Source organism: Coenobita brevimanus, chromosome 98, assembly GCF_032717465.1.
Source record: "Coenobita brevimanus isolate Jiangsu-jjx chromosome 98, ASM3271746v2, whole genome shotgun sequence".
Classification (NCBI taxonomy): Eukaryota; Metazoa; Arthropoda; class Malacostraca; order Decapoda; family Coenobitidae; genus Coenobita; species Coenobita brevimanus.
In genome coordinates this window covers 16027501-16043767 of record NC_137051.1, presented here as the reverse complement: position 1 = coordinate 16043767, position 16267 = coordinate 16027501, and positions in this window count along the sequence as shown.

The window sequence follows — 16267 nt, the reverse complement described above, 5'->3', positions numbered from 1 at the left end:
TCTTGTCTCCACTCCCCTCCACTCTCTCTTCTCCCCTCTCTCTTCTCCCCTCTCCCTTCCTTCTTCTCCATTCTTCTCTCTTCTCTCTCCCCTCTTCCATCCTTTTTCATCATCTCTCTCCCCTCCTCTCTCTTCTCCCCTCTACCCTCACCTCTCTTCTCTGGTCTCCCCTCCTCCCTTTTCTCTCCTTCCCTCCTCTCTCTTCTCTTTCCTATCATCTATCTGCTCCCTTCTTCCCTTCACTCTCCTCTCCCTCTTCCCTCCTCTCTCTTCTTCCCTCTCCCTTTTTTCCATTATGCCTCTCATCTTTTCTCCTTTTCTTTCCTCATCTACCCTCCATTTCCTTCCACCACTCGTCTTCTTTCCTCTCCCCCTCTATTCTCCCATTCTCCCCTCTCATAGCTAACCGTCCCCCTCCACTCATCTCATCTCCACTCTCCCTGCGCTTCTTTATTCTCCTTCTCTCTCCTACTTTTCGTGTATTCACGTCGTCTCATTCATCTCTCTCTCTCTCTCTCTCTCTCTCTCTCTCTCTCTCTCTCTCTCTCTCTCTCTCTCTCTCTCTCTCGTATATATATATATATATATATATATATATATATATATATGTGTGTGTGTGTGTGTGTGTGTGTGTGTGTGTGTGTGTATTGTATATACATTAACGTTTCCCCGACAAAAATTGCGAGACTAAGTAATAGTTTTTTCATCACAAAATGTTTGCAATTACCATTACCAGGCATCTTTTTCTATACGGTTACTGAACCCACAATGACAAATTTTGACCACAAAGTCGAACAAATTATTTTCGCATATTTTTGAGTGTCGCAATTTCCGAAAATTTCACGCCTTCGCGTCGGCGCGCGATCGCCAAAATTTGGGACTTGCCCCGTCCTAATGCAAAAAGAACTGGATCGATATCTATTCCCGTTCTCGTAAAAGAAACGAACAAAAGCAGGCTGACACACCACAGATTGACTTATATATATATATATATATATATATATATATATATATATATATATATATATATATATATATATATATATATATATATATATACACACGTGTGTGTGTGTGTGTGTGTGTGACTGTTTATCTATCTGTCAAAGTATCTACCTACTTACCTACTTATGTACTTCCCTGACTAGTGAGTACCTACCCATCTACCTTCTGACCTACCCATCTACCTTCGTGTCTTTCTTCTGCATCCCCTTAGGTCAGTTATTCAAGGATGTCATGTAAAGACCTTGGAGAGAGAGAGAGAGAGAGAGAGAGAGAGAGAGAGAGAGAGAGAGTGGAATTAGAGAAATGAAAATAATATATAAGGAAAAGCCAAATAAAGAACGATAGAACGGAAAAATGAAAACAGACAAGTGAATAGAAAGAATAATACTCTCATTCCTTCTCACTGCTTTCTGCCTGACATGTCGGCGGAGTTAGTGGGTGGGGATCTTGTTACTGGTCCTGTCCTCTTCCTTTTACGCTAATACTTGCCGGGTGACTATTTTCTTTTTTTTTTTTTCTTCATCGAGATCAAATTGCTCCTTCCAAACCGTAAGAGCGAGTTTTTGTGTTTTTATTAATCTAGCTAAGTTTGGGGTAGGGTTTGTCCCGTTTTCTTCTCTCTCTCTCTCTCTCTCTCTCTCTCTCTCTCTCTCTCTCTCTCTCTCTCTCTCTCTCTCTCTCTCTCTCTCTCTCTCTCTATCCACCTTTACTTAACACCGATCGTTTTTCTCCCTCTTTCCCTCCATCATTCTCTTTCCTCTCCTTTCCTCCTTCCCTCCTTCCCTCCGTGCACTGCCCTACATTCCTCCTCTTTCAATGATGGTGTCCTTCCCCGACTCTTACTTTCACAAGGGTACGTCACAACCACACCCAACCGCACCACCATCACACCAATTCATCCCTCAGCCACACCAACACACCACTAGTCCACTACCACACCACCGCCATACTACCACTAAATCACCACCATACCACCACACCACCGCCGTACTACCACACCACCGCCATACTACCACCACACCACCACCATGCCACCACCACACCACCGCCATACTACCACCACATCACCATACCACCACACTATCACCACACTACCACTCCACCGCAATGCCATACCACCACCAGATTACCACACCACCACCGTACTACCTCACTTAGCACAGATCTAGCATACCTGCACCACATCGCGCCACACAACCTCACTTTCTTCCATATCCTGCCTCATTACCACACCTCTATCTCACCTTCACCACACAACCAAACCTCTTCCATCATATCCTGTGCCACTACCACTTTTCTACTACATTATCACACTTCTAGCCTACTTTTGCAGGTCCTTATTATATCTCTGCCACACCTTACTACACAGTCTCACCTTTCCACCATATCCTGTTGCACTACCACACTTCTACCACACCTTGTTACATCTCTGCCACACCTTACCACACAACCACACCTCTTCAGCCGCAACCTGCAGTATCACCACATTTTTAGTACATGGCTACCACATACTCTACCAAAGAGCCACTCCCACTTTAGCCACACCCTTCCCCACTGACACACACACACACACACACACACACACACACACACACACACACACACACACACACACACACACACACACACACACACACACACACACACACACACACACACACACACACACACACACACACACACACACACACAACTATATCACAGACACGTCCTTCCCACCACATCCTGCCTCACTACAACACCTATACTTCATCTTAACACGTCCTCGACCACATCCTGCCACAATATACCTAACAGACCGCCACACCACACCATGCCGCACCACACACCATTTCTTGCTTTCCAAAATACCACGCTACCACACCACACCACATCTTGCCAAAACACCATAGCAACCCCACACTCTAGTACAGCACCTCTACCACCTCATGTCTTACAATAATCCCATCCATCTCCACCACATCTTGCTACACCACACCCTACCACACAACAACCTTCTACTCCACCACTACCACCACCCCCACCACACCCAGCCCTACCACAATCTTGCCAGTCTCCCCCGCCCCACCAAACCGTTACACCATATCAACCACACCCATTAGCCACAATACCTCCAAATTAGCCACACCAGCATTGACTCCATCTCCACCGCACCACCAGAAAAATATCCCATCTTAATTATACCCATTTTGGTCAGATTTAAGCCACAGGTCATTTTTTTTTTTTTTACCACACTCACATTGCCATTTATATCGGTTATACATCCTTTAATAATTTTTCTCTCTCTTGCCACACCTGCACCCCATTCGAGTAGCATGAAAACTATATCTCCACCACATCCCTACCACATAGCTTTGCCTGGTAACGAACCACAATCCACCACACCCCGACCACACTTCATTATAAAACAGCCTTCTTTCACCTACCAAATCCCATCTTGTTCCACCTGCAGTCCACCACACTTCTATACTTCATAACACTGCAACCACATTCTACTACATCCCTGACATAGGATTATATGTGACACAACCACGCTTCTCATCGCCCCTACCAGTGCATAACACCACAACCACATTTTACCACATCCTTACCACACCACCCCAACCCATCAGCCACACCTCAGATTACACACAGAATCAAGGACACTTCACTCACATTTCCTTCTACGAAACACAGCTCATACGAAACATTGTCCATTAGTATTCCGTTCCACATCCCAGCATACTTCACTACTGGCTGGCACACAGGAGCCACACCCTTGTTACGTCACACCCGCACACCTATCACACCACTACACATCCTAGTTGCACACCTGTCACATACCTGGCACATCCCAGCCACACCTCAGCATGCCCTAGTTACACACCTGTCACACTTCATCACACCCTAGTTAGTTTAGATTACCCACACACACCTGTCATACTCAACACAACCAAGTTACGTTAAACACAAACACACACACACACACACACACACACACACACACACACACACACACACACACACACACACACACACACACACACACACACACACACACACACACACACACACACACACACACACTAGTTTTGGTGCAGCCCACATCTCACTGAGTACACGACAACACACCTCACCACAAACCCACAATGACATCACGTAGACGATCTCTGCCACACCCACTGTTTCTCTGTCTCCTTCCACCCTGCCAAACCCTGTCATACTCCCTGCAAGAATATCGGAACCCTGCCTGACTCCACCGCACCCTGCCACATACCCTGACGTAATACCGAAGCATCGCCACACCTTGCCATGAACCCTACCACACCTTACCACACTCCTTGCCATAGCATCGAAACCTACCACTCTATACCACACTGTACCACATACCCTGCTATAGTAACAAATCCCTATCATACCCAACCATATACCTTGCCACACTCTACCATCCCAGTCACATCACATTATAACACAACACATCGCCACATCACATCATACCACTTAACCTTCTGCACCACATCCTCTCACACCGCATTACACCCTTCATCACACTTATCCACACTACACCTCATCACACCCTACCGCATCACAAGCTGCCACACTCCACCACACCCTGTCATATCAAACTACTCCCTACCACACCAGCCACACCTCTTCTAAGACTAACAATAGACACACAGACTAATAGACTGTAAACCACCAGGGCCACATAATATTACACACACACACACACACACACACACACACACACACACACACACACACACACACACACACACACACACACACACACACACACACACACACACACACACACACACACACACACACACACACACACACACACACACACATCAACCTTACCCAGCTATCCTCAACTTTTATGTGTGTGTGTGTGTGTGTGTGTGTGCGTGTACGTGTATGTGTGTGTGTGGTGGACGAGTGACCTACAAGAACAGTTGGTATTTACACAAGGAGTCCAGATAGCGGGACTGAGGAGGGAGAGTGGGGAGGGGAGAGTGAGAGTCAGGGGGAGGGAGGGAGAGTGAGAGTAAAGGAGTGAGAGTGAGGGGAAGGGAGGAAGAGTGAGAGTGAGAACGTAAAAGAGGGAACAGAGAGGGGGGAGATGGGGAGGGATGACTAGACTGGGAGGAATGAGAGAGGGGGAGGGAGTGGGAGAAAGAATGAGAGAGGGAAAACGAAGAATGGGGGATAAGGAACAATAATGAGAATGAGGGACAAGATGAGAATGAGGGAGAGTTGAAGGGGAAAAAGAATGGGCTAGTAAGAATGAAAGAAGGAGACTGGGGAGAGAATAGTAGTGGGATTAAAGGATGGGACATGAAAATGAGGAAGGACCAGTGAGAGAGAGAGAGAGAGAGAGAGAGAGAGAGAGAGAGAGATGAAGTAGAATGAGGAAGGAGATGACGAGAGTGGCATTAAGAAAGGAATTTATTGAAAGAATTATGGCATAAATGTGGATGGTGAGATAGGTTGATTCACTGATAGATAATAAAAAGGAGGACTGATGACTGAATAGATAGAAGCATAGCAGTATATAGACAGGAAGAAAGAGACAAACTAATACATAGAAAGGCAGAGCGTTAGATAGCCAGACAGAGAGACAGAAAAACATATAAATAATCACACAGACAGAGGTGAAAAAAGAAACAAAACTCGACTGACACGGTTACAGTTATAATGAGAGAGAGATTGGTGAAAAGAATGTGAGAGAAAAGAGAAGGAATGAGAGAAAAAGTGATAAAATTAAAGCCAAAGTCCACCAGGGTCACATTCCGGAAGAGGTCACAAACACACACACACACACACACACACACACACACACACACACACACACACACACACACACACACACACACACATTTCATCGGCGAGAATGAGTGAAGGCCGTGGGCAGGCAGGCAGGCAGGACGACCGGACTGGCCCGGTAACTGGTAACTGGGGCGGGTAACTGGACTGGGCGAGGACAGCCGGTGGGGGAGGGGGGGGGAACAGGGGCGGAAGTGATTGGGCAACAGGAAAGGGGGGTAGAGGAGGGTTGGGGACCAGGTATGATAAAGGGTGTCCAGATTTAATACGTCAGGTCGCCAGCACAGTGAGGGAACAGTTAGTCATCTGGTGGCAGCAAGAATATACAAAGCTAAGATATTGCCTTTATACTTTAAGGTCAATTTATCTTTTACATGTAAGGTACCCAGTTCGTTATTTCAATAGGGCTGTCGCAAGATTCCATTATTCATCTAAGGGAAATCCCAGCTTCCTACAGAAACATACAGTAGGTCTCTAAGCTTTGACGCTCATGACGATAACACCTTCTTTTATTATTGTGGGCAGCACTTGAACATTTTTTTCAGCTAGGGACATTCAGTGTAGTGAAGGCCCTACCAGTCCTTACTATTGTGGGCTTGTTTTCATCTGAAAAAGATATGTAAACCCTTTTTAGCTCAGTTGGTGGTCAAATACAGTATAATCAGATTGGATAGCTGTTTTAACTATCACCAAAGCAAACTCATTCTTACACTATAACGAAGGTTCATCGAATTTTATGTGATCACGACTTAGTATTCCAGCTGTGAGAGTTGTTCCGTCCCTCAGATGAAAGCAAACCAATCGTAGTAGAGACCTCATATACTGTATAACAGACATTAGAATGCATCCGCCATAACGTCTGTCATACTTAAGCCATCCGCGAAATTAATTTGACTGCTTTAAAGTTTGCGACCAACCAGCCGCACAAACCACGAGAGCTAACACCGATTGCAAGGACCTGAAGGGTGATACAAGAACAACAAAGGCGGAAGTCATCAGATCTATCTAACCTTAATTTAGGGTCTTTAGTGTTCACCCCTCGTTCTGAATAGTTGAAGGTGATGGTGTCTGAGGAGGTCACTAATGAGGGAGTAACCAGCCGGGGGCCTTTCATTATGCCCCCAGTTTTTTTGCATCCCACTGTGACCTGAATTTCCTTTATAATCATTAACAAGGCATTTTCAGGGTGACTTGGAAGCTCATAGTTCTTAAAAGGAATTTTGTTTTTGCCACCACCAGACTTTCACTAGTTGTAGTAGTAGCCTTTGATTGATAGGACTGCAGTAACGGTCTCTCATTAATAGTGGTCGTAGCCTCTTGTTAACAGTAGCCTTCTGGTAGTCACTCATTAATAGCAACAGGCTCTTGTCAACAGTAAGGCAGCCTCTCATTAACTATAGCAACAGCCTCTCCTTATTTACATGTCACACTTTACTGAACCATTTCAAGCCAGAACAAATGTGAGAAAATGCCGTTATTTCTTGCCATACCACACCCAGCCACATTACCTGCCACACATTACCATACTTCTACCACATGACACCCAGCCACATACCCTACCGCAACTAATCATATACCTACCACATCACACCCACCCAGATATCCTACCACACCCTACCATACTCTTGCCATACCACATCTAGTCACACACCCCATTACACCCAGCCACACTCTATCACACCCTACTATATTCCCCCACGTAATATCAGAGCTATTTATCACATCTAGTCACATACTCTCCCCTCCAGCTTTCATGCCTGAACGGTACGGCAGGTAAGTCGTTTCTCTTCCTGTATCGCCCATTTTGTGATCCACGTAATGGTGTCTGATGAAACCGGAAGTGAACTGAACCGATTATGAACAGACACGCGAACGAAAGAGCGAATACCGTGTCTGAAAACGGTGGCTGTGAATGTGAACTGAACTTGTAACACTAATATGAGGGAACAGATACGTCAAGGGAACAGTGAAGAATCTTGTCTTAAAATGGTCCCTCGTTTCAAGTCAGGGAATAGATTTTTTTTTTTTTTCGAGTGAACAGTAGCCATTTGGTGGGAGTTAACGGCCGAGCTTTGTTACTGGAACGAGGAAGAAGGCAAAGGAATATAAAAAAGGAAGAAAAGGAACGAGGAAGAAGACAAAGGAAATTAAAAAATCGGAAAAAGAAAAAAGATGTTCCATTTGACACGACCAGGAACTTGTCCGTATCCACTGCCATGTCGTCACCCCTCAACCCTGGGACTACCGCATGATGAATAGGGTGTGGTGAATAGAAGGAGGGGAGGGAGAGATCTGGGGAGGGGAATTGGAGATGGGAGAGGAAAGGGAGGTAGAAGGGAAGAAGAAGAAACGTGATGAGGGAGGTAGAGGGGAAGGAAAAGGGGGATGGCTAGGGGAGAACAGAGGAAGAGACAGGGGAAGGAGAAGGTGGAGAGTAGAGACGAGAGGGAGGCAGAAGGGATGGAGAGGGAAGAGAAGGGCACAAAGGAAGAATGGAAGTGGTCTGTTTTTTTGGGTGTGAGGAAGGTCACAAATGAGGAGGTCTGTAAAGGGGAGGGGGGAAGAGTGCTAAAGGGAAAGGAATGGGAGCTTGGATAGGATTACATAAGAGCACATTGCAATTACGGATAGAAGGTAAAACAGTTGTCGGTAAAGAAACAGTCTACGTTACCTGTGAAAAATGGACAGAAAAGAACTTAAGTATGAATAAGAGGAAATCAGAGGATTTTAGTGTGTGTGTGTGTGTGTGTGTGTGTGTGTGTGTGTGTGTGTGTGTGTGTGTGTGTGTGTGTGTGTGTGTGTGTGTGTGTGTGTGTGAGAGAGAGAGAGAGAGAGAGAAACTAGAGATGAACACTGAGAATACAGGAGCTGAGAACAAGGGAAAGGATGGGAGACAGAGGGACAGCAGAAGATGGAAAAGGAGCTAGGGAGGAGGGGAAGTGGGAGGATACAGTGAGGAGTGAAGCACAGAATGAGGGATACAAAAGAATAGGAACTGGTGTGGAAAAAATAGGAAGATCGTGAGAACAATTTGGGCGGAAGACGAAGGATACAAATGGTTTAAAAAATAAGATAAAAAATAAGAGTGAGTAGTAGGGACAGGAATAAGGAAGATAAAAGGAATGAAAAGAATGAAATCAGGGTATAAGAGATAGAGAATGAGTGAGAAAAAGGGAGCGGGGGAGGGGGAAGGGAGGAGGGGTAAGGGAGGAGCAGCGAGTTTCCCCGCTGTGGGCAGGTATGAAACTCAGTAGACTCACCTGTTTCTGGGGAAGCTGATTGTGTGTGTGTGTGTGTGTGTGTGTGTGTGTGTGTGTGTGTGTGTGTGTTTTGGGCGGATTTAGCGAAAGATAATAAATGGAAAGAAAGTGAATCAATCCAGGAAGTGATAGTATGACAGAGAAACACACACACACACACACACACACACACACACACACACACACACACACACACACACACACACACACGAAAATACGTAGAGATAGATGGGCAGGGACAACACAGAGCAAACAGAGAGACAGACAGACATATTAACACAAATTTAATGGGATAATCAAACAGTCCTTTTAAATAATTTTCACCAAGTATAGACGATATTACTAAGCAGAGAGAAGATAAAGAAAGTCTGAGGGTTAACTTTCCTCTCCTTAAGAAACTCATTAACACTCAAAAGGAAAAGATGATAAACCCAGAACAAATGGAAGAATCAACAGGAGAAAAGAAATGGAGGGAAAGTTAATTAGCTTGGGAAGTGATAATTGAAGAAAAATGAGAGAGAGAGAGAGAGAGAGAGAGAGAGAGAGAGAGAGAGAGAGAGAGAGGGCGGGGGGAGGGGGAGGAAGGGACGTGAGGGAAAGAGGGAGTGAGAGTAAGTGAAGAAGTGAGACTAGGGAAGGAAAGGTCATTGTGAGGGAGGGAGAGGGAGAGGGAGGGAGAGAGGATCAGTGCGTGAGTGAGAATGAAAGTAAAGAAGGGTGAAAGGTAGATGTGGAGAAGAGTAGGAAAGAGAGCGAGGAAGGGTAGATAATGAGGGAGGAAGAGAGTGAGAACAAGGGAGAATATGAGGAAGAGAGAGAGAAAGAAAGGAGTGAGACTACAGGAAGGAGAGTTAGGGCGGACAGACACACACAAACACAATTATGTAGTTTGATTTTTATGCGAAGTAGGAAAAACAAATAGCTGGAGGCTCGCAAAAAGTTGTTTTCTGCAGGAATAACTGAACAAAAGAGGGCTGATCCGTTCATTACGAGAAGCCTGGGCACAGGAAAATAACTGGGGATCATTAAAAGGGGTGAAATAATGACTGAACTAATCTGCTGCATACACGATGGGCTTAGAGTTTAGGTTCACCCTTGCATTAGAGAATTTATCAGAAAATAGAGGCATAAGGCAAACAGATATATGGACAAACAGAGATAAATAGCGTGATCGGTAGACAAACAGATAGAGAAGTAAAGTCACATGAATGGAGATATAGACAGATAGTTTGATTGGTAGATAGAAAGGTGGGTAGACGACTTGATACGTAGATAGCAAGGCAGACTAATAAGGTGAGATAATCAGGCCCATGTGTAAGCTGCCAGATGGTGCCTCCCTACTTCCTGCTGACCCTCTCAAAGCAGGAAGCAGAGAGAGAAGGAAGAAACTGTATAATGGGTCTAATGGTAGAAGGTGTAATTCTGGTGTTAATGAGATATGGTAAGCTGGTCAGAGGTTATGTCGGTTTCATGTTATACTGTATGTGTATGTATGCATAAAAACATAACAGGATAACTGCAACCAACCCATTTCAGGCAGCAACCCGATATCACACACACACACACACACACACACACACATTTCGAGAGGGAGAGAGAGAGAGAGAGAGAGAGAGAGAGAGAGAGAGAGAGAGAGAGAGAGAGGAAAAGTGATAAAAATGGAAGAAAGATAAGGAGGTGGAGATGTAGGAAATGAAGGAAACAGGGAGGGATGGAAGAAGGGACGAAAGGAGAGAATAAAGAAAGGAGGGAAGAGAGAGAGAGAGAATAAGAAAAAGAGGGAGGGAGGGTGGGAGGGAGGAAAGGTGAGGAAGGGTCACTGGATATCAACCCACACTTTCTCCTTAAGTACACTTCGAAACACACCCGCACCATGGAGGAAGGGGGGGAAGGGGGGGGAAGAAAGATGGAGGGAGGGAGGGAAAGGAGAGGGAGGGAAGGAAGGAACTGGGGGGTACGAGTGAGGAAAGGAAGTAGATGAAGGCAGGAGGGAGGGAGAGGGAGGGAGGAACGGGAAGGAGAGGTTGGATGAAGAGTGAGTTAAGGGAGGAACGACACTAATATTCATGAGTGAAAATTAGAAAGCATAAAAACAGAAAGGGCTCTCCCCCGTCCCCTATCCCCAGCCTCCTGTATATATTGTGAAGGGAGAAAGGGAGGGGAGGAGTGATGGATAGGGACGGAGAGGAAAAGGGGAAGGAGAACATGTGGAAGGGAATAATAGAATCAGAAGTGTGGATGGGAGGGAGGAGAAAGAATAAAGGTAGAAGTAATGACAGACAGACAGACAGACAGACAGACAGACGGACGGACAGACAGACAGACAGACAGACAGGAGGGGGAAAGGGGACATGAGGAAAAAATAGGAGAGGAAGGGGGGAGGTAGAAGGGGAGAGAGAGAGAGATGGAGTCTGAGAAAGACAAATGGAAAGTTAGAAAGGACTATAGGTGGGTGGGGGGTAGGAAGGGGGAGGGGGAAGAGGGACGGGAGGAGAATGAAGGAAGAAGGGGTTACGAGTGGTAGAGGGAAAGGAACGGACGGGGAGGAAAGGAAAGGGAGAGGAGGAGATGAAGGAGGAAGGAGGAGGAAAGGAAGGGAATGGAAGGAGGAAGTAATAGGGAGGGGAAGAAAGAGATGTAAATAGTAATGAAGAAAGGAGAATAAGAAAAAAGAATTAAGGAAGTGAAGAATGAAGCTGAGAAATATAAAACGAGAAAGAATGAAAGATAGAGAAAAATAAGTAAAGATGGAAACAAGGAAGGGAATAAAAAACGGCGATAGAAAATGGAGATAGTGACCTTCCTTGAGGGCAAACCAGCGAATACTTCAGTACCGTACATTCACTAGACACGCTCCCTCCTTCCTTCCCTCCTTCTTCTTTTCTTCTTTTTTCCCCTCTTTAAATTTTTCCTTCCTTCTTTCCTTCCCTCCTTCCTTCCTTCCCTCCTTCCTTCCTTCCTTCTTTCCTTCCCTCCTTCCTTCCTTCCTTCCTTCCTTCCTTCCTTTCTTTCTTTCTTTTTTCCATACTCTTCTTTCTTCCTTCCTTCCCTCCCTTATTTCCTTCTCCACAGTCATTTCTTCTGGTTATCTTTATTCATTCTTTCCGTCAGGCCGAGAGAGAGAGAGAGAGAGAGAGAGAGAGAGAGAGAGAGAGAGAGAGAGAGAGAGAGAGAGAGAGAGAGAGAGCTTGACCTCGACCAAGGAGTGAAGTGAGAGACAAATATTTATCCACACTATAAATGGGTAAACTATTGAATAAAGGAAAAACAAACAAACCCATCTCTCTCTCTCTCTCTCTCTCTCTCTCCTCGTTTTTTTTTCTATATCTGTCTGATTTTCCATCTGTATCTCTCTCCATGTTTGTCTCTTCTTTCTTATTAATTGCCATGAGAGAGAGAGAGAGAGAGAGAGAGAGAGTAAATCATAATTCTAACTGCATAAATAGTTATATAAAAAGTTACATAAGTAGATATGTAAGTAGGCGTGTAAGTAGAAATAAAAGTCCGGTTTATACAAGAGTCTGATACAGAAAAGAGTAGGTGTGCATCCAAATATTAGACATGTAAGTAGGTCATTAGTAGTGTAAGTGCGTAATTAATAGTGTTAGTAGACATGTTAGTAGGTAAGCAGACACGTAAGCAGGGACGTAACTGTGTAAGTAGGCATGTAAGTAAGCGTGTAAGTATGTATATGTAGGTATGCAAATAAACGTTAAGTATCTGTGTGAGTAGGTATGTAAGTAGGTATGTAAGTAGAAGTTCAATGCGTGAGCCGGAAGTAGAAGTGTCGGTAGCAGAGGCACCAAGGGCAAGGAAGGGAAAGGTACGATGGTGGTAGCAGCAGAATAGTGGTACTCCGATGGTAGTAACCGTGATGGTAGTAGTTGCAAAATGGTGGTAGTTGGATGTTGGGAGCTGTAGGGATGGTGGTAGTTGCAGAATGGTGGTAGCTAAATGCTGGTTGCTGTAGGGATGGTGGTAGTTGAAAAATTGTTGTACACCCTATAAAAAAAGAATCGGGACCCCACGAGCTGATGCGTCTCGCAATGACCACTGATACGCACCAAAACTCAGGTGGGGCTTCAAATTCCTTCGTGCGGTGTGGCATATTGTATCGTTCAGTAAGGGTCCCGATTCTTTTTTTATAGGGTGTACATGGATGTTGGTAGTAGTTGGGACGGTGGTAGTTGCAGAATGGTGGTACTTGGGTGGTGATAATTCGTGGTGGTGATTGTAGGAAAAGTGGTAGTTGGATGGTGGTAGGTGTAGGAATAGTAGTTGTTGGATGAATGTTGGTCACTGGCAGAACAAATAGTGGTAGTCCAAGACCTAATTTTAGTACCCGGTAGCAATGACGATGTTGGTAGGTATAAACAATGATGGTAGGTGTGGGGATGAGCAAGCACTTTACACCACTTCATGGGCACCTACCACAACTACCACAACAGCCTTCACAACCGCTACCTTTGATTACTTCCGCCATTAAGAGTTCCACCAGGTTCCCTCATTTCATCTACCACTATTTTTAACTAGCCTACTACCATCCCTGACTCATCAGCCACGATCAGCTCAACTGTTACCAACTATGATTCATCTACCACCATTTTCGACTCATCTACCACCATCTCTGACTAATCTACCACAATTTTAACTCTTCTACCACCATCAACTCAACTACCACTAACCAAGGTTCTTCTGCCACTATCTCTGATTCACCTGCCACCATCTCTGACTCAGTAACCACAATTCCTGACTCACCACCCACTATGTTTACTTAATTACCAGTATTTTTTATTTACCTAGCCTATCACCATCCCTGACTCATCTGCTGCCATCTCTGGGTCAACAACCACCATTTTTTGTACTCAGCTACCACAGTTCTCTACCCAGCTACCACCATTTTTGACTCAGTACTCAAAATTCCTGGGTGGACCATGACAATTTCTCCTTATACTACCAATATTTCTGACATAACTACCAATATTTATGAAGCGACAACCACAATTATTTTTTACTCTAAGCCCGCAATTTGTTACTCACCTACCACAATTTCTGAGTTATGTACCACCATTTTTTAGATTAACTGCCACTGTTGTATATCAAAAGCTATTTCTAATGCGACTAATCCCATTGAAGATTATCTGCCACAGTTTTTGTAAACCATCACCAACTCTAACAACTACTACGATTTCTAACACAAATACCACTATTCATGAAAACAACAATATCTATTTCTGTCAGCTACCAGCGTCCCCACCACGTCTGCCCCAATATTCCTACAGCTGTCACGTCATCTTTAATTCAGCAACAACGACAACAACAACAATTCTAGGATCCGCCATCACCTAACAGTTATACCACTACCATTATCAGGGAACAACAACAAACATTACCACAATCCGATATGCTAACATCGGTCGATTATTTTCTTACTTTAAATAAAAAAAATCTGATTATCAAAGGGTTAATCACTTCATTCCGACGACATAGTTATGGGGTATTCCTCCTGCTACCAGACGATTTTATTCAGCTTAAGAAAGCACACGAGCAGTAAAGGAGTTGAGGAAGGCCATATATACCTCCTCTAGTTAGAAAAATCTTCCCAAAGCAAAATAAAATCGTCTAGAGAAAGCAATACTTAAATAAAAAAAAAGTAATCGGATAGAGAAGGACAGTCGCTTCAACCCAAGAAATTCCTATTCTTTATTTTCTTTGTACCACCTGGCTGTTTTATTCTGTGTCCGATCAGTATCCACACCATCACCACTGGTCACTTCAACATCCACCTGTATTACTAACTACAGCTCCCAGCAACAACAACTAACACTCCTACCAAAACCCATCGCTATTACCACCATTATTCATCAGCAGCCACCATCATCTCTACCACAACTCACAGTAACATCAACAACATCGCTACCACACCAGCAGCTGTAGCAGCAACAACAATCAATATTCCTGACACAGCTCATCACCATTGCTACCATAACGGACCAAAACAGCCAATATTCCTTCAAAATTTCATCACAATTACTCCTCTAACTGCCAGACAACAACCACAATATTCCTACAACAACAGCAGTAGCAGCAACGACAACAACAACTACCCCTACCACCATCCTTGAACCTTTTACCAACACGCCAGCCAACATTATCCTTCTGTTTTGCATCAACCACCACTTACCACAACCAGCAAGTACTACCACCACTGCCGTAATTACCGCAACTACTACCACAATTACCGTCACGAAAAGATATTCACGCACGAGAACCATTGCTACCACAGCTACCACGACTACTACCATCAATACCACAAAAGCATTATCACAGCAACAATTATCACCACCACAGTTATCATTTCCTACCACCATTAGTACCACAACTGTTACCATCATTACTTCATTGCCACAATCATCGTCACTATCACAATTATTACAATGGCCAGCAGCACCACCAACACTACCACCTGCGTTTCTGTCTACCTTCCTATCTAACTGCCTACTTCCTTCTTTATCCTTCTTCCTAACTATCTACCTACGTATCAGCATTCGTTGTATTTGCCTTCCTCCCCAAATACCTACCTACTTTCCTACATACCAGCCTACCTACTCACCCACCCACTTACCTGCCTACCCACCCCCTACCTACCCACCTACCTACCTGCCTACCTACCTACCTACCTACTGTACCTATCCTCCTCCCTATAAAAAAAACAACCATGTCATCACACACTTGCTCACCTACCGATTTAACTGCCTACCTACCTACCACGCCACCTGCCTACCTACCCATTACCTACTGTCCCTACCTACATATTAGCTTAAGTACTTAGAAGCTCGCTATGTTATCCTTGCTGCTTCCTGCTTATTATCTGTCTGCAACGTATCCTGTCTGCTCATAATTAGAAAGTAGGTGGTGGTGGTGATGCAAGAAGAGGAAGAGTAGAAAGAGGAAGAGAGAGAGAGAGAGAGAGAGAGAGAGAGAGAGAAAGAGAGAGAGAGCGGGGGGGGGGGAATGAAATAGAAGTTAAGGGAGATGTGACAGGGAAAGATTTGGAAGAGGAAGGAAAGGAAGAAAAGAGAGAGGGAAGGAGGAGTGGCAGAAGAGGATGAGGGAGAGAAGAGTGTAGGGGGAAAATTAAGCAAAGAATGAGAGGGAAGAATGAGTAGAAGAAAAAGAATGGGGATAACAGC